We start from the raw sequence: 27,337 nt of genomic DNA, 5'->3' as shown, positions 1-27,337 counted from the left end.
TAATTCTAATCAGGAACTGGCCACTTCCCTGCGGGGTTCATGAAATATGTGACTAGGTTTTTAATTAGCATGATATTTGTGGTGTCACGTGATGGAGTTTGGTGGAATCAGAAACTGACCGCTTTTCCGGGAGTTGTAGGGCCATTAGACCAAAAGCCACTGGGCCGAACGCCATTAGGCCGAATGAGTCATTAGGCCGAATTTTGAATAGTGAGGGTTGGAAAATTATTTTTTTTTAAATTATAGTCACTTTAACGCTCTTGGGTCATTTGTGACTTGTTGGAAAGTTAGTATTCTCTGGAACGTGTCATTTTGCAACATTTTAAGACCTCTTTCAGAGAAAATACGTTGAAAATATTAGAAAATCTTAAGCTACACAGCTAAAAAAAAGTAGTGTAAATTTCCGTTATTATGATGCACATAAATGGAGCGTCATAAATCATACAAATTTACATTATAAATCGCGTAAATTTATGAGAAATGTCATGCGATATTCCATATATTGTATGCAACTTTCCACCTTTGTTTGCAACATTTTTTGCAAGCTGCTAGTTTACGTGAAAAGGAAGTTTACATACATGAATGTTTGCATGCATGGCTGTTTACATCACCAGTAAAATTCAGATTTTTTTAGTGTGTAGATAATTTGATCAAGGTTCTGCATTTTTTTTATGAAAATTGTACTCTTAGTAAGTAAGCGAATATTTCTTTATTGCATTGAAACATTCTGTTTTTGGAAGAAAAAAATAAGACCTCTTTCTTAGAAATATAAACAACGATTCTAAACTTAGTTCATAGTTTAAGGGGGTATTCCCGATCTTTTTTTTTTCAAAAAATCAAATTTTTTTTTCACGTTTTTTTGTACTTTAGACTATATACTTTCATTCCCCCAAGCCGTTTTCCGATCAGCGAATTCGGTGTCCAGGCATAGCTGACTAATGGTAAGAACCCCCAAATGGTTTTAACTAAAGTCAAAACTTTAAACGCGTTTTTCTCGAAACCACATTTTTTTTATCGGGCGAAGATTTTTCTCAGAAACTATAAGAGATATTGACTTGAATTTTTGCGCATTTTGTTCCTTATTAAATTCTTTGGAGCTTCTCCTACTTTCAGCCAAAAATATTAACATTTAACATTGTTTGAAGCACCTTAAAGCTGCAAAAAAGCGGGCTAAAAATCGCCTGTTTTTTCATATGGCCGCCATTTTGTTAATTTGCAAGATTTTTTGCTGCCAACGGGAGAAGCTCCAGAGAATCTTATGCAGATTATTAATTTCATCACGAAATCTGTTTCAGATAAGGCGTTCCAGAGAAAAGTCTTCGCCCGTCCAGGCGTTTGCGACGAACAGGGGTCTGTTTGCCGCCATTTTGTGACTTCAATAATGTCTTTTTTTGTGTCGAAAAAAATTTATTTGTTAACTTTAATGTTCAATAAACAAGAATCCCAAAGAGTTAGGCGCATTACTATTCATTTTCCTTGAAAAAAAATTAATTGAAAAACAGGCCGAAAAAAGGCAAAAGATTGGGAATACCCCCTTAAGATCAAAAACTTGGAGTGGTTTTAAATATTCTGGGTCTTGGATAGGATTTAAGATCATAGACGTTAAAAACATTTTAACAACTAAAACTTTAAGGATTTTCCGAACACATTTTCAGCTTTTTTGTATAAGATTTCTCCTTCTGTCCTACATGAGCAGTTGAAATGTGTTTAAAAATTTATTGCTGAGGGCATGCCAAGTTTAGAGGTGTTCATTAAAGATGAACAATGTAGATATCGTACAATGAAATGTGAACAAGTATTAACAATTCTGTATAATGACCCATTCGGTAAGTAAGATTTGTAAACTCCCAAAAAATAAATACATACTTAACAAACGAAAAATTACTGTACAAAATGTAAAGATTCCGGATTTTTTAATAAAAAAATACAATAACATTAGGGAATACGGACCTATTTTGGCATGGCCTTTGACGAAATTTAACGTTGTTTTCAAATTTTAGATCTTGACTTGTGTTAAGATTGTTGATCGAAATCATATTAATCGGGTACATATACATATCACCCACAAAACGCGCGAATACTGTGATTTAATCGTTTTTCTGAGGTATTGCCAAAATAGGAAACTATGGTCAAAACTGGTGCACTTACCCTACAGACTTCAACATTTATTTATTGAAAGCTAGGACACGATCAATTGGGAATTAAAGCTCTTTTCCCCTTCTCTAGTTTTGTTTTAATCTACGGCAATGGCTTCGAATTGTTTTCAAAAGAATCAAAGTATTTGTTTATATTTAACTAATTAAATTAATTCACTACAAGAATAAAAAAATTAATGACTCACAGAGCTACATACGAGTTGAGATACAGCTGGATCCTTATCAAACCAGGCCAAAAAATCTCGGTTGGTTTACTTGAACGTGGCTACAGCGTAAATATGAATTATTTATATGAGTCAGAACACTTTAATTATCATAAATCCAAATATTGCAGCTGTATTTAACACCCGGATTAATAGATAACGGATCCGGATTAATATTCCGCGCAAAGTATTATGACCCTTTTCAATTATCATAAAGTTCGCATAGATCCTCATTTTATCTCTAGCAACCACCACCACAACGCCATAGTTCGTCTCAAGTAAACCAACATTTCTTCCTATCATAAACAAACGTCTTCGAAACCATACCGAGTCTAGAATGACTGGCCAAGCCAATAACAGTACTTTTTTTTCGATGCTGCTGTTCACCAGAGCGATGAGTAGTTCTACCGTCGTTGTAGTCGCGTCGTCAGCCGTGGGCATGGCAATGATCATATTCCGATATTCATTGCACCTTGACTTCGCCACCAGACAGCTGCTGTTGTGCTGCTCATCGATGGATGAACAGATAGATCCACGACTCACAATGCACTCAGAGAGCGTAAAGAATTAATAGCGTGTGGTGGGGTCCTACTGGAGCATGTTCTGAATAGTACCCGTCGCAGCCGCCGTCTTCCACAACACAATCAAGTCCGAATAGGAGTGAATCAACGCGGCAGCACGGTGCTGGTGCCTGCGATTGTGTCTGTATCGGGAAGATCTTTACACTCGCTCACGGTATCGAGTGCACTCTTGGAGCGATTATATCTGTACATACTACCGCTATGTGGGTTGCACGGAGCTAACGTCTTCCTCAACAAACTGCTGGAATGAGCTCTTAGTTTTGGACGTCAAAAGTATAATGATGTTTGCTTTGAGAGCTGATGTTGATGATTGCATGGTAGATTAATTAAGTGGTTAATTCAATTAAATGCTTATGTCACTACGGAAAGCACTTTTGACCTATAGTTATGCGATCTGTTGCTACTGGTAGTAGTAGTACATTGTTTTCGAATGGGGTTCATCTCAAAACGGGAAAATGTGGATTTCCTTCGAAGATTTTTGATGATTTAACAATGCACAACAGAATCTTCCAAAATCGACGAAGGAAATAAACATGTTCCCGTTTTGAGATGAACTCTATTCAAAAACAATGATATGCTGACAGTAACAGGTCTCATTAACTATAGGGCAATTATTCTTTCCGTAGCGACACATGTATTCAATTCAATTAATCAGTTGATACAAATATTTATTCTGCATAAACAAAATTATCGGAATAATGAAATCATAAGATATTATGATCACATGTTTTATTTGTAAATTACAAGATAAGTTTGTTAAGTATTTTTTCGACACATATTTAAAACATGTCAATTTTGCTGTTAATTGTGTCCAATTGTGTCACAATCGGCCTTTATTTTTAATTTTTCATACTCACTCAGCAAAAAATAATTGATTGTGACCTTAACAAAGCGAAATTGACAGGTTTTGTGTGTCAAACTCATACTTTGCAACCTTCATTTGTAACTTACAAGTAAATCATGCGATCATAACACCCTATGATTTCATTATTCCGAAAAACATGTTTTATACGACATGAGCATTTGCAACCTTGAATCTACTGAGTACCTACTCACTATGAATGGGTACTCAGCGATTATAAAATATCTGGATACTCTCTGCAACTATCTGAAAGCTAAATTGTTAATTTGTATGATTTGCTTTAATCATCGCACAGCTTCGTCATAGAAAATCTAACAATTACACAAAGTTGACGGTGATTTTATAAATTTCTCGTCATCAGATCACAAACAAAGTAAAAAACTATAGTTCAACCAGCAGCCTGTCTTTTAACACTACGCACCACCACGATGAAACAACAGCCAACTGTCAATGCAGCATGTACACTAGAGTGATGCAAAATTTGAAATTTTCGCTCCACAATACTTAAACGATTCCAAATCGGATCCTGACTAACCTCTCAAAATTTGAACCCATTTGGTGAAAAACTGAGATGGCACAAACTATTTGAAGTTTGTATGGGAATTACTATGGTAAAACCAAGATTTTTGTTCATGTCTATCTAATAATTCACCATATCGGTCTGCTTCAAAAGTTTTCCACTGTAGTTGTAGGAAATTTTCCCAGCTACAGCTTTGCTCAAGATCACTTTTTGATTAAATGCAAGGATCTAAAGTAATCTATGGGTCAATGCCCTGTGTCTTATGATCATGCTCAATCAACTACTCAGCAGGCAACATTAGTGTTTCTGGGGCGTTGAACAGGACACAAAAATCATGGCTACTATGTCACACTTCAAAATACAGTGTTTCCTACAGAGCAGCTGCTTGATCATGTCACAAGTTTACCAATCTCTTAAATAATTAATAACTTTTTCCTGTCTCGTTTTACATATAAACGACCTTTAGCAAAGTTGAAAATTATTTACAATAATTTACATGTAAACTTCAAATGGCTTATACGAAGTCTGTTTCTAACCAAATGAGTTGTAACTTTGGGAGGCTAATCAGAACCCGATTTGAAACCATTTAAGCACTGTAGAGCGAAAAAGTCAAATTTTGCATCAGTCTAATGTACACGCTATTCTGAATCTACCCATTGGGTAGATGGCACCCATTATTGTATCCAGTAAGGAGTTGTCAAACTCTGACTGAACTAGTTTGGATCTGATGAGTAGAATTTACCCAGATTCTGGGTAAATTTCTAATCGAAATTTTTTCAAAGTTAAAAATGGCGCAGGTATGAAAGGGAGATTGTTGCTCTGCCAGGTAAAGTTTTAATGCTCAAAATATAGCAATCTGATGCTTAAAATTTACAGATATGGAACTGTTTTCATGGCGAATGCTACCAGCAGCATTGTTAGTTTCTGGATTTTGAACATTCTCCTAATTCTAGGTTATCGAGTTATTCTGTGACGCTTTTCTCGATGGCAAATGTTTGTTGTTGTTCCTAATTTATAGAACTCATTAAAAATCAAATATCAATAAATGGTTAGCATTTGTAACGGTATCGTTTTCTGGTTATTTGATTGTCGTATTCCGTAGTTATATATTTTTCCGACAATACGACTTCAACAATCAATAACAGGCTAAAGGAGCTAGTCGGGTGAGGTTATGTTTGATAGAGCTACTGCAGCGGTCATATCAACTAATTTCTATTAAAATGGGTAAAGTTTACCCTGTTATCAAGTGTCAACATTTGATTAATCGTTACCTAGTTTCTGTCGCAAGTACGTTTACCCAGATTAGGGTAGTTTTTAAGTAGCGTGTACCACTTGTTGCATTCACACACTCTCTCGCGGTTTCAAATTTCAATTTCATCGCCCTGGTTAGAGAGCGGTCGGTCGATGGTGGTGCCACCCCCTTCTCTCTTCATTCGGATTCGCAGCTCATTCGCATCCAAATGACGATCATTAGCATGACTTTTCACCTCTTCTTCTCCTCCTCACCCCTTGATCAATATGCTACGCGTACCTATCTACCCTCAGTGTCGTTGGTATGGTACAGCGTGACAGGCCGAAATGCAAGTACATATTGCTTTCTTCAGTCAGATCAACTTTCCGAGCTATTCCATGTCGAAGACGGTTGGTCTCGCACTGTCGTCTTGTTCCCAATTTCTGCTTACTGACGGTATCTCGTTTCCTTTCATTCAGCTGGTTGGTGCAGAGATGTTAGTAAGAGTCCCGTAAAGAGAAAATGTTGCAAACAAGCAACACGGTTTGTGATTGATTTTTCATCAGAGTTAGCGGCGTTACATTAGAGCATTTTCAGCTTAAACGCAAAAAAAAGTTTTGGCCCGACCTTTCCCAATTTGAATGAATCATTGCACATGCCAAGGTTGCTACCTAATATTACATTTTGCATTAAAATATGACTACTTTTCGAGAAAACGTTTTTAAAAGGGCGTATTACCCTTCCTAGTGCATTGGGGTCCTTTTTGGCCAGGAAAGAAATTTTTTGTTTCTATAAAAAAAAAATCAACTTGAAAACTGCTAATTTGATCAAAACGACGTCTAAGCAAAAGTTGTAGAAACTTAAACGAACTTTATGAAAAAAAAAGGTTAAGGGTTGTGTCCCAAGCACAACGGCATTGTTGACGTAGAAGTACGAGATTATTGTTGAGGCTCCATTCACTAATATATTAATAACAAAATAAATGGTTTAGAAACTGAACTCCAAAATGAACAATTCATTATTAAAAATGTTTTACAGTTCCATTGTTATTCATAATTAGATTCCAGTGAGGGGTTTGTAAATTTAACATTTTTCACGTTTCGTAATATTTGAACGGGACCCAAGAGGGAAATAATATTGTAGTCTCACTGAAAATCAGTCAATACTGCCGATTTATCCGAGGAATATAAGGGAAATCGCTAAAAATCTGCTATTTATCAATTTTATCTAGATGAACGCGTTATTGGGACGTTACTAATGTATATTTTTGGTTGCTATTGAAAATTTAGTCGATTGCTGAATTTATGTATGGGCCCAAATTAGAGACACTTAGGCCGACATTACCTGCATTTCCCCTAACTCTTCTGTAAAAATATGTGGTTCTGAGAAAGACCGATTGTTCGATCTCTACAACGTTGTCCGATGCAAAAATGAGCTTCGGTACGACATCGTTCTTAACTCAAGCTCATCCCACACCTGTCCGATATCATCCGGTCACAGCGCTTGCGAGAAAATTCAGCACGACGGCAGAGAGAGAGGGAGAAAATCCACCTCTTGCTCTTGCTTGATTATCATTTGCACATTTTTCAAAAGTTTTTTATGGTAAATTGGAAAAGTATTTATATCAGCAGATTCGTAGAGTTATTTCCTATCGATTGGCTTATTTGGATTTTAATTTCATCTATAAATGACAAACTAACAAACGTTCAAAACCTAACACTATTTCACAACACATTTTTTTTTATTCAGAGCTTTCTTCACAATAAAAAAAATAAAATGGATACCGTTCCATTTTATTTATGTTTATTGTGAAGAAAGCTCTGAATTTATGTCCTAAAATCGGGAGAAGAGTGACAGATAGTAAAATGTTTAATATTTTTAATTAATTTTGTGTTTATTTAATTTTGTAGCTGATTCTAATTTTACATTTTGAGTAAAATAACACCAAACATAGATTTAACGCATCATTTTCAATAAATTAGGTTATAGCACCTAAGTCCAACCGTTCCCTAGCTTCATCAAGAAAATCAACTTTTTATTTTTTTTAACATGTATTTAAAGTGACTTTTTTCCCAGTGTATTTTTGTTTAAGTTTGTTTAAACCCCTAAAACTTCTCCTTAGACATTGTTTTGATCAAATTAGCCCTTTTTCAGTTTATGATTATTTTTTTTTTTGAGCAAAATCAATTCTTCTTAATGCGCCATGAACTATACTCTTGAAAAGTGGTTATATTTTAATGAAAAATGCAATCTTTGGTAGCAATCAACACATGTGCAATGTTTCATTCAAATCGGAAAAGGTCATGTCCAACCGTTTTGCTATTTGACGTGGAAATGCTCATTTGCATCGAGTGACTTCTGAGCAGTTTCAGGCCAAATAGCAAAAAATAAACAAATTTTTGATTTTACCTCTCAGAATTCCATAAAAATAAGCATAATAGTCCGCTAGGGGGAATGCACCAATTCTGTGCTGGAATTTGGCTGAATTTTTCAGAATTGCGTATTCGATATTTTCAATAAATCTTAGCACGAAAATAGCTCATCTAATCGAAATGACGTCTGAAACAAAATTGTAGGAAACTGGATTGCCGTTTAAGAAAATAAAAAACACACGGAAAAAATCTGTTTAAAAATTGAATAACAAAAAAAATACCTTCTATACATTTTAAACTTATATTTATTTGTAAGCGTATCAAAAATGCTAACTTTTCTTAAATGTACACAATGGATAATAAAAAACTAAAATCCTTAGTAAAAACAAGTCTATGATAGGTGCATAGCAAACGATTTTCTTGGCTGGAAAATATGTTTTATGCATGTAATTGTTTTCAGTGTGTAATTTTTTTCTGAAAAGACAATCTACTAGATACAATCTAGATTAAATGATCTGTTTTCGTGCTATGAGTTATTGAAAAAATATCGAGTACGCCATTTTGAATAATTAAGCGAGAATAAGAATGGCTGAATTACAGCTCAAACTTGGTTCATTGCTCCTAAAGAACAATTAAGCGAAATTTAATTGAGTTCATAGAGGGTACAATCAAATTAATTCATCAATTTGCGTGGCTCAATTATGTTGGCACTTAACGAGTATATTGTGCTTTTCTGTTTTCAGTAAGACGTTATTTTGGTTTTTACAGCTTTCTTTTATATCCAGTGAATGCCAAATTCAATTTTTTTTATTTCACTTGGCTGTTCTTGATGAATTTGAGATAGTTATAAAACTATGATTAATTATCCAGAAAGCACTTTTATAAAATTGTGAAAACTTATAGCTGATGGAGTCGTGTTGCCAAAAAACAGAAACGAACTGTATTGCGAATTGCGTTATTCGATAAGTTGAATCGTATCGTTGAAAGGAGATTCTTCCGCTATCATGAACTTCGCAAAAGTGTGGTGAAAATCCGTTAATATCAACGTAATTCTCTGAAATTCTACAAAATTTCCTGTATTTCCACAAAGTTTCTTGAACTTATACTCAGTTCCATGAACTTAAACAAAGCTGCCTGAGCTTCTTCCCAATCCCTTTGGCAAATGCGAAGTTCCCTTAGCTTTTGTGAAGATCCTTGAACCTGCGGATTGTTTCTCGAATTTCTGGAAAGTTCCGTCAACTGGAACCAAGTCCCTTGAACTTTCAATTTTTTTTTATAAATCATACAAAGTTTCCTAAACTTCTAGGAAGATCACTGAATTTTAACCAAGTTTGCCAAACTAAAGTTTCCCATAACTTCTAAGAAAATTTCCTGAATTTCTACATAGTTCCGTGAACATCTTCCGAGTTCCATAATTATGATTTTCAACCCTTAAATAATTCTTCAAAGCACTTAAAATAACTACGAACATCTTCGAAGTTCCAGAAAGATCCTCAACCGTTTCTACGAAAATTCCGGAACATCTGATGTTCCCTGAAGTTAAACGACGTTTCGAAAACTTTCCTATTGAGCTTTTTTAAAGTGAAATATCTGAAAAGTTTTTTTAGTGTGTTGATTTATTTCCTTTTAATTCCGTTATAATTGTTTATCTTTTGTCAAAAGATATGCAATTATAACGGAATGAAAATAAAATAAATCAGCATACTCAAAAATCTCTTCATAAAGGGATTCCGTTAAGAGGTTTTACCAAATTAATAAAGGTTTAAAATCTCTGACAAGCTGCTACCAAACTGATACGAAGATCCCGGAAATACTAAGAAGTTTGCGGAACTTTCGATTTTTTTTAGCTTCTACAAAAGTTCATCAGACTTCTGAACGGAGTTTCCTGAGCTTACCGAAGGTTCCTGAACTTTTACAAAAATCCCTGCACTTCTATGAAGTTTTATCAAGTTCTTCGAATTTGTTGCTGGAACAGGCCGGATGATCATTTATTAACACTTGCGAAAATAATTTGCTGGTCTAAAAAAGAGAATTACCAGGCAATAATAGGAAGATCAATAAGGCTAGGTTATATTGGACTCAAAGTGCCAATTATTCAGTCTCATGTCACGATGAATAAGAAAAAAAAAACTTCGATAGAAATTCTTAGCCACAGTAAACTATCAACTCAAATAAAATGGTGTGAGAGAAGAATAATCAGTTTTTGAAAGAAAGAACAATAGAATGGATTGCATATTTTGATCATGGTGCCAAAAATCACGAAAATAGTATAACTCGAAAGAACTGCTCATCTTTAAAAGAAGAAAAAATCCTTAAATATTATGCGTTTTAATTTCTTATCAAATTGACAAACTCAAATCTTTCAAAATTTAGTGAAAGCACACTCTAAAAAATAATGAAAATAACATGCGACGTAAGCTGATACAAACGATCCTAAGTGTAATTTGAAGCTTTGGTATGAGATTGCTTCAAACATCTTGTCATATAAGGTTACATGCAAGTAATGTACGCTTACATGATGACCATGCTTATCATGTAAAATTCCATGTTAAACAATGTAGAATTACACGACGTTACCTGGTAATTTACATGTATCTACATTGGCAAAAAAATATACACAAAAATGATGGAATTTCACAAAACTTTTTGATCTGATGCGACCTTCTCCGATTTGCATGAAACTTTGTTTAATTTTTTTTTTTTTTTTTTTTTTTATATTCACTTTAACACTCTTGGGTCATTCGTGACTTGTCTGGGGTGAGATTTGAACTCGTGACTTTGGCGTGAGAAGTATGGATGTTAACCACTACGCCAGGGTCGCCCCCACTTTGTTTAATTGTTTTTTATGGTAAATCGTTAAAATTTTGCTAAAATTCGGCAGCAACTAAAATGCAATGTTTGAAACTAGTTTTTCCTTTTTTCAAACATGAACTCGAAAGAACAGTTTTACTGGATTCGTGGATTTGGCATCACTAGTAAAATATGCCATAACCACATTTTTTTTTTAATTTTATAAGTTGCTCGTTCTTTTTTCTATAGGAGTTGGAGTTTGTTATAGGTACACTGGAACCTCCATTTACGAGCCAAACCAATCGAAAATCTAAATAGTGCCTTAAAAAACTCGTCATTTGGGATTTTTTGTTTTTATTATAGTCACTTCAACGCTCTTGGGTCATACGCGACTTGTCCAGGGGTGAGATTTGAACTCGTGACTTTGGCGTGAGAGGTATGGATGCTAACCACTACGCCGGGGTCGCCCCCTATTCGGGATTTACTTCGTAAAAAAAAACCTCGTTATTTGGGACTTAGTTTGTAAAAAAAGATTTTTGGAATTATTGTCAAATACCCCACGATATGGGTATTTTGGAATCAGGGTGACGTGTAGGAACCAAAATCTATGTCTGACGCCATTTTGGAAGCCAAGATGGTGGCATCCGGTTAAAGTAAAACTGGGAAATACTATCAAATACCCCACAATATACTAAAACCTCCATTTACGAACCAAATCAGGGGTTCGTAAGTCGAATAAGTGCTAGGTGTTTACCTCTCTATTTGAGATTTACTTCGTAAAAAAGAAATCGTTTTAAACTAACAATCGAAATGTTTGTATAAATGCTTAAATTAATGTGTTCTAGAATTCCGTAGAGTAAAGATCTTGAGATCTACAAGTCCAACATGTGATCTATTTAGTTTATGCGTCTCCATTGATTGATAGCAACTGTGACATGGGCACGACGTATGGTAATCTAGTCGCATAAGAATATTGAGCGAAACCCCAAAACTTGATAACTTGATAACTTGATCTTTAAAATCGGCGCAGTGGTTCAAAAGTTAAATTTTTTTGAAAAAAAGTGATTCATGAAAAAAAATTATTTTTGAACCACCCTAACATGGAAATGGTCATCTTAATGAATAAATAAATAAATACGGGTATGATATTTTGCAATATCAATTTTGAGAGCCCCTTTATCGTTTTGCTATGGAGTGGCTGTTCTTAAATATTGTTTGAATATGTCTGGTTAAAAAGCAAATGCACAATGCTATTTTTTCCTACAACTTTGTTTCAGACGTCATTTCGTTTGGAAGTGACGTTTTTGAGCTATGATTTGTTGAAAAATCATTCGGCATTTAGTAGTTTTTTGTGCGATTCAAAATACTATAATAATTGCAAAGTGTAATGCTAATTAGAGAAGGTTGAGTCTTAAATTCAACATTTGTTTGCTGTTTGGCCTGTAAATACTCTATATAAAGTTTGTTCAACACCAAAAAAAAAATCCAAGTCATATAGATTGGTGTAAGAAAAAACGAGCAGCTTTTGAATGAAAAACATGTATGGTTAGTGCATATTTTATTAGTGATGCCAAAATTACGAAAGTGGTAAAACTTGAAAGAACTGCTCATGTTTCAAGTTTCAAACATTGCATTTAAATTGCTTGCCAAACTTGAATCTTTTAAATTTTAGGGGATGCATGAAATTTCTTCTATTCCAAAAACCGCAGTTCAAAATCAAAAAAAAATTCCAAGTCCGGATAGTCTAAAACAAATATATAAGTATAGCACCCGTTCAATTTTGAAAATTTGGTGTGTGTGTGTGTGTGTGTGTGTGTGTGTGTGTGTGTGTGTGTGTGTGTGTGTGTGTGTGTGTGTATGTGTGTGTGTGTGTGTGTGTGTGTGTGCGTGTGTGTGTGTGTGTGTGTGTGTGTGTGTGTGTGTGTGTGTGTGTGTGTGTGTGTGTGTGTGTGTGTGTGTGTGTGTGTGTGTGTGTGTGTGTGTGTGTGTGTGTGTGTGTGTGTGTGTGTGTGTGTGTGTGTGTGTGTGTGTGTGTGTGTGTGTGTGTGTGTGTGTGTGTGTGTGTGTGTGTGTGTGTGTGTGTGTGTGTGTGTGTGTGTGTGTGTGTGTGTGTGTGTGTGTGTGTGTGTGTGTGTGTGTGTGTGTGTGTGTGTGTGTGTGTGTGTGCTCAATCTAACCCCCACTGGCCGGCAGTGGTATTATGGAAGAAATTTGCTTACAACAATCCTTGATGTAATAACATACAGCAAGTTCAGTCCGGGAGTTAGGAAGCGATAGCTCTGCTGCAGATTCAGCAACCCATTTCAGAATGCCTGGTAATTCACGTCCATTCCGAGGTTACTTTCACATACAATAAGCCCCACATGTAAACACTACCGTTATCATATGAATAATGGTACTGCAAACACACTTCCAGATTTCGAAATATGATGTTTCGAAATCTGGCGCGTATTTAGTAATATATGGAAATATGCATTTATGATTGATTATGAATCAGATGGATCTCACCAAATTCTGCCTCCGAAAAAGGACCGGTTTGTTCACTCGCGGTAATCGAAAAAATCTTCCGCGTTGTTTTTACAACCCAACACGACATTTTGAATTACATTCGAAGTTTTTCATTTGCACCGAATTTTTGCTTAATACCTTGTACAAACATACAGTTCACTGTTGTACTACCATTGTATTGCTTTAAGCTAGTACCACAAATTGTACGTTTTGAGGTACTGGATTAAAGAAGTACAACGGTACTAATTTGTATGTCTGTCTGTGGTATAACACCTCATTCGCGTGCCCGTTCAATTTTGAAAATTTGGTGCTTCTAAAATCGAACCATGCCAAAATCAAACAGTTTAATTTAGAAATTTAATTTATGATTTCGATAATTTTGGATCATCGCGAGACATCTTTATGGACTAGACTTTATTAATAATTAATCTCTTATTAAAAATTGTAATCACATGGAGCAAAAAAAACATTAATTTCAAAATCCGTTCGACTTTAGCACGGTGCCAAAAACGAGCGGTTTTGTGGTTTTGTTGCCAAAATCGAACCGTGCCAAAACCGTACTGTACTGTATTGAAAATTTTAAATACATAACGATCAATTTGTGACATATTATAATTTTTATAACTAAGTCAAAATTATAAAAATAGCACTTAAGGCAAATATTGCACGACAAATAAATAAATAAATAAGTAAGGAAGCTCATCCAAATTGATATAAGTCTGTGTAAGCTGTAAATCATACGGCCTGATAACCATTCGGCCTCATGTATTTTTATTTATAATACCCTTGGAATTCTCCAATGAATTTTCCGTAACTTTTGCTCGCACAGCTATTTAAAATTACTACAACGGAAGCCTAGTTTACAGAATTCCTAAGGAGTTCTCTGCAGAACGCCCTTTGATTAAATGTCAATTAAATAAATGTCATGTAGAAGATGCTAGGAAAACCTCATTGATTTCGCCCCATTACCTTGTCACCTTTTTCGCCATTTCCTTACTAGTCCCTGTTCCGAACTACTTTGATCAATTTCCTTAACGTAACTTCTAAGAAGACAAACCCACTACATTTTAAAATATTTCAAAATGGAAACAGATTGTACACATATAAAAACTGATCGATCGAAAGTTATTTAATCAAACCCGGAACTGACGACATGGTAGCAATTTAAACTTTATAGGTCGAGAAACGTCTGGAATGTAGATGTTAAGTTAAAAATAAGCAATCTTAGAGAGAGATTGCTGGTTATAGTAAATCACATCTTCTTACAACACCATATAATCTGCATACGCCCATCATGGATGTCTGATCCAGATTCTTTCTTTTTCACTCCCAAGCCATCTTAATCAAACGAATGACGAGTGTTGTTGAAACTGTTTTCCTTGATTTTTTATTGTTATTATTATTATTATGATTATTTCATTCCTACAGATCATCGCATCATAGTGTTGAAGAGGGTTTTCCCTTATTGCGATGCGATGTCAAGTTTGGATTTCCGTTCACCAAAGAAGCCATATACCTAGAGAGCAAAGCATCGTCGTCGTCGTCCGGGCAGGAGGAATGGAATCTCGTTGCGAGACATGTTGTTATTCCTCCCCTGACCCTAACTAACGACCAATCGAATCCAGAGTGATGATTAGATGATCCATCAACGCCAGACCTCCTCGAATAATACGAATTACAACCATTACAGAGCAAGGACATGATTATATCCGTACAGATCAAATCAATCAAATGTATTCCCCAATTTTCTCCAGACACAACCTGAGAGCCAGCACCTTTAAGTTGGAATTGATCCTACACGCAAGATTTTTTACCCAAATCAACCTATTATTCAAACGTTGATTGTCACCTGTTCCCGGAATTGGACAAAAAAGAAATACGATTCGTCCCCCAAATCAAACCAACAAACACACATGCATAGCATCGAATCGTCTTATTTATAAGCCGGAGGAAGAAACCTTTTATTTTTCTATTCTCCTTCCGACCATCATCGCCACGAATACCTAGGACCGTTCAATACGTAGATACAGTCATAGTAGATACCCAGAACCTCTCTCTTTTCAACGACACTCATTCAACCACAACAACAGAGAAGAGAAGAAAAAAAAACAAGTCACGAACGGATTTGACCGGGTTCACGGTTCACCACATTGACATAGACGCAGCTACAGTTCGACGGGAAGGGAAATTACGGGGTGATAAAAATAATATTTGATATTGATATAACCACAAGGAGAAAATTTGTGATAGAAGAAGCCACCGAGGGAGAATTTTTAGAATTAAGAGATTTAGCCAAAAAGAGTACATTAAAATCGGCTTATTGGATCACACAGGCCCTTAGGGGATTTCAGCCGCCCTAATTCGAATTTGGGTGATGTTGCGGGATACTTTCGAGAATGTGGATTTGAGTAATTTTTACAGATTCCCAGAATGCCATGAAACTAATCCAATTTTAGTACAAGATTCTATCAAATATGAATGATTCTGATTTATATAATGCGGTTTGTATTAAATAAATTGAATTAACTATATTTGATATCACGTAATATAGTATGTTATCAAGAAAGCTTATATTACGTGATATCAGCTATATTATGAACGTACTATTAGCTGACCAAACAAATAAAAGAAAGGCAGATTATAGCTGCCATCCTTCTTTACAAACCAGAATGGCAACTGACAGGAATAAAACTGTCAACACACTAAGAACCGTAATTGGGCAATCGATTTACACAGATTTGATTTCACCAGAACGTTCTCGAGCAACATCTAAGAGGAAGAGGAGACAACTGGCTTCTTACTCTTTTATCTCTATCTCTATATATATCTATCCAGATCTCTATCTTACGCACTTCAAATCGGCCAACCACTAGCTGGTTCGCGTTTGACAGAAAACTGGTTCGTTTTCGCCCCCGTATTGTCTCCTCTTCCTCATACGTCGATTGTTCACGAATTACAACATACCTATACCACAGACAAACAGACATAACACTCACAATCACATTCATCGCAAATAATGTTTTAGTTGGGAATGTGCTTGCATTTGTCATGGTGGCGCCACTGAAGCATTGAGCAAGACACCACATTTCGAACTTATCAGTGATGCTAGTTCTTTTTCACGTTTAGTTAGTAGATGTCAGCTCTTGAAAATGATAAGTGGTCAAGGCATCTCACTGGCGACACATACCACAACTGACAAATACAGAAAAAAAAAGTTGTTGAATATTACATCAAAACTGTTGCACATTAGTCATTCCCTTCCTAATATTACGCTGTACGATGTACACAGAATTCTAGAACAAATCAATTGGATGACTGTAATATTCTATTAACTTTTACCAGTTATTGATGTTCAATACTTAACAATGAATGTCTTTGATTGACACATAGTATACTTGTTTTGCCTCCCTTAGCTCAGTCGGTAAAGGCACAGCTATAAAGCAAGACCATGCTGGAGGTGGTTGGGTTCAATTCCCGGTCCGGTCTAGGAATTTTTCGGGTTGGAAAATTTCTCGACTTCCCTGGGCATAGAAGTATGATTGCACTTGCCACACAATTATACCAATGCAAAAATGGGACAAGCATCGAAAGCTCTCAATTAATAACTGTGGAAGTGCATCTAGAACACTAAGTTGAGAGCACACAATAAGCTAATATGCGATATGCAATAAGCTTGAAATGCGAAGAAGAAGATACTTGTTTTGCTGTGTACACATTAAAGTGATGAGCGATGGTAGAAAGGGCACTACTTAGTTATGCATTATCTCGTTTAAAAACTTGTTTCCAGCAAAAGAAAAAGCGCACTAAACAAACAAAACAAATCCCTTAAAAAAAAGTCTGAGCTTCTGTGAATTGTTCCAGATCCGTATTTCCGCAAAATTCAATAAATTCTATAGATCTACGGAAAATTTCGTAGAACCGACATCACTGACTTCCATCTGTTTGGTTTTTATTCAACACAGCTGACGCGTTGACAGAACGAGGGAAAAGTAACTAGTGAAAAAATTGCATAAACGAGGGATGCTCCGGTTGCAAAACAATACTTGGAATTTTCTTCTAAGAGTTATCTGTTTGTCTGTGCCTAAGCGGTTAGAAAAAAAGACCCAACGGCCAATTCACTTTTACCTACTTTTAACTAGTTTGTCTTCCTTTCTCCTTCTAATGTTGTCAAAAACGAAGGAGCAAAACCACCCAACAGGGGTAGTAAAGTGTGGGAACCCAACGTTGAGTATAATCATATTTACCTACTTTTGGTTACAACTAACTTACTTTTGGGTAGAAATCAAGTTTTTTTTTTCTTTTTTTTTATAGAAATCTAGTGGTAAATTCCGTATGAATTGCACACAAGTAAATGAAAACTACTTTGACCTGCTTTACCTACTTTTGGGTTCCTGTACTATAGTGCCGAGATGAGTGAAAAGAACGTACTGTTGGGTACTTTTTTCTTACCGTGTAGGCAAACTAACGATATCATCTGATAGAGCAAACTTTCACTCAGTTGCTGGTGTCGGTTTGCCAGAATGAGCCTATATTCATAGGTCGTTTTCGAATGTTGCCCTAGTAACTCGTCCATTATACGTTAAAACAAAAAAGGTAAAGTTGAGTGCAAAGAACAGATAAGACTGCTCTGATGGGTTGCGAGAGAATATTGTCCAGGCATCATCTTACCTAAAATTTAGTAAACCTAAAAATGGCTTAGTTAAAATTTAAAATATTTGGAAGCCTGTTTGTAGCATTTATCCGGCAGAAATAAATAGTGGAAGAGCCTTCTTTTGAGCTGGAACATCCAGGAACTGTGCAAAACGATCGACCCGTTGCGCTTTTTCAAAAAAAAATATTCAGTAAATAAAACGATCCAGATTGATGAGTTAACAGAGAAATTGACTGATGTTGGTGGTACACTGTCAACAACTCAACTAAACAACTCTGAATTGATTAGGATTCACTTTTTCTAGGCTTTTAACGCTTCTGTAGTGAGCATTATGCCGGTTCACAGCTTATAATAACTAAGATTAAATATTATTCGTTTTAGATCAATGTTGTTTTGACGTAGGACTACGCCTTTCTTTACTATACTTGAGTTCACAATACGAAATCGAAAATGAGGCATGTAACGAAAATGGGGGAAGTTTTCAAACGCATATTTCTCAAAACCATTAATGCGAAATATGTCATACAGTATGTCATTCGACGGAGAATTTATGCAACAATTTTTTGGTGTATTTAAAAATTTAACGAACTAAATAGGAATATTTCACGACTAATCAGAAGAGCGGATGGATGGGATGAACCGCTATAGAAGCTTTCTGGCAAGGAGTTCGGTGAAAACTGATTACGCAAGAATAGTGGAAGAGCAACCGAAATGTTCGTCCACAAAAGGGTTTTTCAAATCACTCCCACCATCAGTTGCTGCCAGGGTGACCAGTGGTTCAGGAAATCGGGAAAAGGCCGGAAAATCGAAGCTACCGGGAAAAACCTGTGAATTTCGAAAACAAACCGGGGAAAAATGTACTCTGTCCTTTCCTCGAGAAAAATAAGATTTTGAACCTTGAAAAACTTTCAGGACCTTTGGACTGGACTAGATTTACGGGATACAGTTACTGAAGAACTATTACGAGAATTTTAGAAAAATAAAACATTTTCCAAGCAACTTAAAGCAGATTTCAGAATGACTTCTAAGAGAGTTTTGACTAAAACTTCAAGTCAATTATGTGATTTCAAAGTATTTTTTTTTTCAAGCTGCTCTGTGAAAAAATACATGGTGATTGTGAAGAAGATTCTCGACTAAATTGTAGAAATGGAAGATTTTGCAATCTAGTAAAAATAGTTCAAAAGTTGGCCAAACCCCTCGGTCTTCCCTTCTAAGCTAGACATGGGAAATTGCTAAAAACAAAAAAACGGAACCGTTTTGTGAGTTATTCGGGTAGGCAGGCACGCACTGGAAAACAAGCAAAAATAGGTTGTGATAGTTTTTTTCAGTTTGGAAAAATTTGTAGTTCCTGGGTTAATTTGAAAGAGTTAAATATAGGGGTATTTTGAGGAAATTGGCTTTCGATCAACCGTCCAAATTTAAAAAAAAAATCATTTTACCGTACCAGTGAGTGTGCATTTGAACAAAGAAATTCGTTCCACATTACTTTAAGAAAAGAAGAATTTAAAGCAATTTGGTTTTAAATATCGGTGCAATTAGGGTCAAAACAAGTTGAGCGGTCCCGAGTGGTGGCCCATAACTTGCACAAGATCTCGTCCGGAACGACGATCAACTGCTCCACGATGACCGTGGCCCGCGTCACTCGTTTGCCGTACATCGGTCGGCCGAAGGAGATGCCACTGAAGATGCGTGAGATCCAGGTCCAGGCCACGCCTGAACCGACTCCCAAGCCGGACGTCATCCCACTTTGGATCGTGGTGCTGGCGGCCTGCGCCGGTACGACTTTCAGGAGATTTTCCGATGGACTTTCAAGAGATTTTCCGACGGACTTTCTGGAGAGTTTTGACGGGTTTTCAAGAGATGTCTGAATGACGTTTAAAAATCCAAAGAACTTTCAAGAGAAATCCGAAGAACTTCCTGAATATTTCCGACGGACTATCAGGAGAAGCCCGACGGATTTTCAAGAGAAATACTTTCGACTTTCAGAGGAATTCCGAATGACTTCCAGGACAAGTCTAACGGACTAGGCTTTCCACGAGAAAGAAGTCCGACGGATATTCAAAAGTAGTCCGACAAACTTACAGAAAATAAACCCGAATTACTTCCAGATGAAAACCGGAAGACTTTCTGGAGAAATCCGATGAACTTTCAGGAGAAGTTCGAATGTCTTTCACGACAAGTTTGACAGACTTTTAATAGAAGTCCCAAAGACATTCAAGAGAAGTCCGAAAGACTTTAAGAAGACGTCCGATAGACTTTCAGGAGAAGTTCGATGAACTCTCAGAAGAAGCCGAAAGGACTTTCATGAGATTTTCCAGTGGAATTTCTGGAGAATTTAAACGAACCTTCAGGAGAAATCCGACAAATTTTCAAAGGGGGTCTCAACAATTTTCAGGAGAAGTAAGGCGGACTTTCATGAGATTTCGGACGGACTATTAGCAAAAATCCAGAGAACTTCCGGAAGAAGTTTGATAGAATTTCTGGAGAAATCCGACGGATTTTCAAGCGAAGTCCGACAGACTTTCAGGAGAAGTTCGATAGACTTTCAGGTGAATTCCGAATGATTTTCAGAAAAAAAAAGTTTTTGGACAATTTTTACAAACTTTCAGGAGAATTCTTACGGAAGTGTGAACAACTTTCAGGAGAATTCTCCACGCTTTTCAGGAGAAATCCAACGGATTGTCAAGAGAAGTCCGAAAAACTTTCGGCAGAAAGACGACCGACTTTAATGAGATTTTTCGACAAACATTCTGGAGGATTTTGACGGTTTTTCAGGAAAAGTCCAACGGGTTTTCACGAGATATCTGACCGATTTTAACGAGTAGTCCAACGGAATTTCATGAGATTTTCCAGGTTGGAAGTTCGAAGAACTTTCTGGAGAACTTCAAAGGACTTTCAGGAGAAGTTCGAAGGCCTTTTAGGAGAAGTTCGAAGGACATTCAGGAGAAGTCCAAATAACTTTCAGGAGAAGTCTGAAGGTCTTTCTGGAGAATTTTGACAGAGATTCAGGAGAAATCCGGTGTATTTCTAAAAGCAGTCTGAACGACTTTCAGAAAAAATCCCATCGACTTTCAAGAGAAATCCGACGAGCAGAAGTCCGTCGGACTTCCAGGAGATGTTCAACGGACTTTCAGGAGAAGTTAGAGGGACTTTCAGGAGAAGTCCGACGGACTCTCATGAGAAGTCCTACAGCCTTTTGGGGGAAGTCCGACGGACTTTCACAGAAAGTCCCACAGACTTTCGGGGAAAGTCCAACAGACTTTCAGGAAAAGTCCAACAGACTTTCAGAGAAAGTTAAACAAACTTTGAGGGAAAGTCCGACAGACTTTCAGGGAAAGTCCAGTCTGTTCAGGGAAAGTCCGACAGACTTTCACGGAAAGTACGACAGACTTTCGGAGAAAGTCCCACGGATTTTCGAGGAAAGTCCCACAGACTTTCGGGAAAGTCCCGCAGACTTTTGGAGAGGCTGCGTATTTCTCGTCCGTGAATTAAACATATGTTGCTTTAAATTTGTTGATTTGTGTACTGAAGTTTAGTTTCAAGTGTCGATATAGTTATCATTTAGTGACATACATATCGTGTTTTGCCTGTGTTTGCCTTGAGTGACTCGGTTGACCTTGAATCTAACCTCCAAAATATACGGCGCAGCTTCAGTTCCATTGTTCGGTGTCGGTTTTCATTGCCTACAGGGAGTCCGGTTCTCCGAGTTCGTATGCTACACTTTCGGCGTGTAGTTCTATTTAGAGATCGGTCCGGTTGGTGAATTAGCCCGCGAACGTGTTGATAATGTGTCCGTCGCAAGTTTTGGTGGTGATTTGGTGGCCGACGTTACCGTGAATCAGCAAGTTTTCTGCTTGCAAATGTGCTCGACTGCTGGTCTCTCACCGGTGTCGGAGATTGCGAGCAATACGAAAGATGCCTCGCTGGGTACGCTGAAGACTGGACGGGTGGCAGTTGCGAACTATTCCTGGGGAAAGCACTAGACGTGAACCTCCTCCCAGATGACCATGGCAATGCAAGAAAATTTGTGTTCGTTGAAGGAAGTATTACGACAAAGGTGCATCACGAAATGAGATGCAAAGCTTAGAGAAAATCAAAATTACGGAACCCATGGAATGCTACCGTGTACCTCATTGCAATTAATGATTATTAGAACCTGTAATTTCAAGGTTCGTAAGTGCCATCATATTCTTTATGATAATATTATTATTGTTCTATAAAAAACTAGAATGATTTCATATCGGTAATTTAACATAATCTTTAGTTAACCAAAATTGTTGCTTGGGTTGTATTGAAAGGATGCACACAAATTTTGTTGGATTTTAAGAGCATTAAAAAAAAATGAAAAAGGGGTTTGACGCATTCCTTTAATATTTTAAAAATTCAGCTAGAACAACGCTTCACCGCTATAAATTCAAAAACAAGAACCAATTACTGATCGATTGAAAGTTGTATCGGTTAAATTAGTCAAAATTTTATGACAGTTAGGAGGAAATTCTATACTTATATCAACATAATGATAGTTTATTAGCTAGAGAAAGTTATGAAGAGGATAGATTCATAGTTCCACTAGAGTACGGCAGTGCGAAAATTGAACAAAAGTTGAAATTTAACGAAGGGCCATTAATGCGCCAATACTATCAAATGCGTACTCCTTTACCTTTAACTCATACTTCGATGGATGGATGTCCTCAAATCCACATGCAAAAAAATGCTCGTTTGACTTGCTCATATACTGCGAGGAATATTTCTAGCGACGTTTGTCACTACCTATAGCCAAAAGTTGCCGAAATCATATCCAGGCTATGGTGTGTTATAAACTGTTGGTTACCCAACTATTGTTTTGCTTCTCTCATCATGACCAACGTAGTCATCTAAAATAAAAACAGTGTTGCGCGCTGTACCATCATCAGCATTGCTGATAATTACTCCCGCCTTGAGTTCAGTTCAAGCAAAGTGTTTTGTTACTTCATACGTGACGTTTACGATTTTCCGAGTTGGGAGGAAATACTATACTAATATCAACATGAAGCTTCAGTGCGATAATTTATTAGCTAGAGAAAGTCTAGTCTAGTCTCGTACCCTAGAGTGCTTTATTAGCCTTAAGAGAAATACCACGATCAAATAAGGTCTGGGCGCTCCCCAGTCAATCTGGAACTATAATTACAAAAACTAGAATTTTTTTTTAACTTTTGGAAAAATATTTACGAGAAAATCTAGATAAACAGTTGAGAGTTTGAGCAAGAGTTATAACATTATTTGTATAATTGGTAAACAATAAAAAACCAACACGGCAGAACAAAGTTATACAATTGAGAAAGGTTCCCCAACGTCCACATTTGGCAACCTTGTGAGTCGTGAGCCTTAAATAATCGGCCCCAATCAAATTTCGTAATTGACAGCTCACGTTAATAGAAAATTAGTAATTATCAAACGCGCTTCAATCCACCCTGAGCCGTAAGCAATCATCCAAAACGCCAACATTTCAACCCCTCATTAGCGAATCTGCAGCCTTTTCATTTAACTTAGCTTTCGCGCACACACCCACTCTTAGGGAAATATCCATCCCCAAAGCCCACTCATTATCAATCTGCGCGGCAACCGTTACCCTTTTGTTATTATAACTAATAATAGGCCCCTTTTAACTATCAACCAAGAAGACACCACTCACCGCATCGCATCGCATCGGAAAAATAGATTTCCAAATGATTTCGTCTCGAGCAAAAAAAAAACAAAACAACAAACGTAAGTATAATTACCATTTGCAATGAGTTCACGTAAAAGTTCACGTCTTCGTCGTTGGTCTCTCGCCTTCTTACTGCTTCTTCTTCTGCTGCATCTTCTTCTCATGCAGCACGCAATTTTCCAACCGTTTCTTCGAGTATGCGTGCATGTAAATCCGAAAGTTTTTTTTCTCCAAGTGTAATTTTTCACCACCGATAGCACTGATAATGGCAGTAATGATGATGAAACAAAACCAAAGAAATGCACTTCCACTTCCACACGCAACAATCTGAAGAAGAAAAACTGACAGACACCTCACACAGAGTGTGTATAACTTCACTTAACTTTTGGATTCGAATTTTTCTTCAGAGGCGCTTTGGCTTTTGTTGTTGTTGTTGTAGTTGTAGTTGTTGCTTTTAGTTGTTTCACTTTTCGATGAACCGCTATGGATTTTTTTTGTATGTTTCGCTATATTTTATCGCACTCTTCAATTTTCTTCGTTTTGTAAATTTTTCATCAACTTCTTTTTCTTTTTCTTCTCCGCCTTCCGACTGTTGACTGCAGCCGTTCGCACGCGCGCGAGTCTAATTGCGCCTTTTTCCCGCTGACGGGCGAGAAGTAAAAAAAAACTGACCAAAATTTTCCCTTTTTCTTGCTCACATCCAAAACAACACGCCAATCGTTCGGCGGATGAATGGCGAAGCGCCTCTCGAGGTGCACCCGGGGAAAACGATCAATTAGCTATAAATTTTTATCACTCGCACTCTTCGGAGGCGGTGGCGGAGGCCTTTGTTTTCGAAACTGAGATTTGTTCAAAAACTGATTGGATATTCAACTACTGGATACTGGATGCCACTGCTTTTCTTTTGCTTAAACCGCGCTGCTGCTATTATTCTCCTTTCATTTGGATGCAATTAGCGCTGGAATCCATACATTCACCAAACTCAACCGATCACTGGAGGATGTTTGAGGGATAACTCAATTTTCACTTTTTCCCACCGCAGTCGATTTTTCTTTCATATGCACGTACGATCCACTCCGGTTTGAATTTTCCACCAACTGACCGATAAATACCACCTTTAGAACGTGGATCGTTTCACTTTTGATTTTCCGGCGACGCCAAAAGGTTTGCAACACTTGACCGAAGGGGAGGCGTCAGAAAGGAAAGTTTCGCAAAGCACTCGAGACTTCAGTACCGGCTTGTGTGGTCAAATCGCTCACTGACCGCCCGAGCGGCCATTGTTGTGTTTCAAAGACATGTGCAGCGAAGCGCGAAACCCCTGCCCACTACTGTTGCACCGTGCACACACGGCCTAAGCTGCTTCTTGTGGCCCACTCAGGATCGCTGAAGCGTGCAAAATTTCGAGAATCCTGCCGCCGCCGAAGGGGTGATGCACGCACTTTACCTTTGGGGGACCACTGTTCGGATTCGATCGGTTCAAGTCAACAACAAGTCACGATTTCTTCAACGTTTTGATACATTCACTGCAAATTTTGATGTTTGATTGTTTTGTCGTCACTTGTACACCGTCACTGTTGCCAACGAAGCAAAGCCAATTGACAAGTTTTTTGTATTGCTAAATACACTGTTCGTCTGTGTTCTGCCAGTTGAGTGATGACACCGATTTTCACGCTAGATTTATTTGAGAGTGGTTTCTTTTGTTTCCAAAGAAAAGTCAATAAATCAGCGCTGATTATTGTATTTTTCCTATTTTCAGTCTGGGAACTTGAGTCACTTTTGCTGGATTGCGTCTGTGTCCCCCGGATGTATGTATCGTTTCGTTATCAAAAATGGAAAATAGACAGATTCTGGAAATATAAGAGAAAATGGATTTTGTTAGTGTTTGATTTAGCAAGATCACGAGATCAGTTGTGATCAAAAGTAATTGTTTATTGCCACAGTTTAGAAGACAAAGTTCAATGTTTCTGTTGGTGGAAATCAGGGACATTAACGCACACACACATACACATTTTTCTTTCATTCACATGTTATACATTATTTATTTTTGTTTTAAATTGTCAACCTTAAGGGAGAGTGAACACACTTGATTCCCCGTTTTAATTTTGAGTATATATCAGCGCAAAAATCAAATATCTTATGTGACTTTATCAATACTCTCAAGCCTCCAGACAAATTTGTAAATTCTCAGAAATACATTTTTATAAAAAGCATTTTAAAATTGGGCAAGATTTGAATCCCTTTTAATTTGATGACATGAATCCGAGGACTCTTGGAACATGTCCGTATGTGGCCAGTGTGCTCATGGACACTCCAAATTACTACCATTAAACTGGTTTTTGAAGTATCATGTGATTTGATGTGACGCATGACGAACTCAGAAGCTGGTCACTTCCCTGGGGGTACCCAGAACATGTCCGTATCTAACTAAAGGGTGTCCACAGTTAACTTGCACCACTTTAAAAAAGCTGTAACATTTTGCCCTTTGGGTTAATTTTAATTAAATTTTGGGTGAGATGGCCTCTGCTTGTATTATTTACACTGCGTGAGTTTCATTGAGAAATTTTAGTAGTTTTGAAAATGGAAACGTTTCCGAGAACGTTTAACTGTCGATCGGAGGCAAGTGAGTGCGATGAAGATCACAAGCGAGTGGTTGCTGCCTTTTAAACGCAAACCCAGATCGGAATGTCGCGAAAAAACTGCACCGGACAAAAAGTTTCGTGCAGAAAGGCAAGAAACGAGCAGGGTTCATTCAAGGTTCAGAAAGCACCAAACTGCAATGAACGACAGAATAGGACAGCTAGAACGCGGGTACGTAAGCTGTACACACAGCTGTTAACAAAACCACACTGCTGTATCATGGACGATGAAACATACGTAAAAGCGGACTTCAAACAAATTCCGGGAAACCAGTATGTGACTACAAAAGACAAGTGCGATGTTTCAGAGTCTCTCAGCAAACAGCAAGTTTCGAAGTTCCCCAAGAAATTCAAGATTTGGCAGGCGATTTGTTCGTGTGGAAATGGAGTTTCTCAAATCACACAACGTTCCTACATTGTTTTGGCCGGATCTAGTCTCTTGTCACTACTCCAAGGACGTTCTAGGGTTGTACAAGACGAATGAGGTCAATTTCGTGCCGAAGGATCTCTATACCCCAAACACACCGGAGTTGTGGCCGATCGAAAGATACTGGGCTATGATGTAGCACGAACTCCGTAAGCATCCTAAAGTTGTCACTACGGAGCAGGAAATGTTGAAACCATGGTTGAAAGCGGACAAAAATGTCGATTCAACCGTTGTACAAAACCTGTGTCTGGAATTGATAATACGTCTCGGGAAACGCAGGTTCCCCAAACTCGAACAACTCTTGAACTGTAGAATCATACTCATAATAGGTTCATGTTGTCCAAAAGAAGAGCGATGTGAGTCCTGACGCAATAGGAACGATGAGCGCAGAAATCTGCTTGGCGCACGAAAGTTCAGGCAAGAGACTAAGTGGGTGGAATCAATTTCACCACTTAATAGCTTCGCGACGAATGTTGCCTGTTGAATCTGTCGCCGTCGTTCTAAAGTATCCATGCCTAGCAAGCGACATCTCTCAGCATATGGAGGTAAGTTTAGTGGATCTCTTCAAGGAAGTTTCCTTAATGCTCGCCGAATGAATGTTTTTTTGAATACGTTCTATTCTAATGCTCCAGGAAAGTTGACAATGAATCCAAACAACAGATGCAGTCTGAAGAATCGGGCGCACAAGTGAACAGTACGGATCCGAAAAGTTTC

At 37.3% G+C, this 27,337-nt stretch overlaps 1 protein-coding gene across 2 annotated transcripts in view; it reads right to left on the bottom strand.

Annotated features, from left to right (window-relative positions):
* LOC135708320 (uncharacterized) overlaps positions 1–27,337 on the bottom strand; it is a 501,509-nt gene that overhangs the window by 222,595 nt on the left and 251,577 nt on the right. The window contains exon 2 of one of the 2 annotated variants that reach the window (XM_065230335.1): positions 23,634–24,916. The gene's annotated coding sequence lies outside the window, so the exon portion shown is untranslated. Of the gene's footprint in view, positions 1–23,633; positions 25,408–27,337 lie in introns of both variants that reach the window. The other variant, XM_065230323.1, reaches the window with a different exon arrangement.

This window comes from Ochlerotatus camptorhynchus, unplaced genomic scaffold (assembly GCF_037179485.1).
Source record: "Ochlerotatus camptorhynchus isolate MF236.1 unplaced genomic scaffold, CSIRO-AGI_Acam_v1.1 ptg000027l, whole genome shotgun sequence".
In the NCBI taxonomy this organism is placed as follows: Eukaryota; Metazoa; Arthropoda; class Insecta; order Diptera; family Culicidae; genus Ochlerotatus; species Ochlerotatus camptorhynchus.
This window is presented reverse-complemented; position numbering and strand designations above follow the sequence as displayed.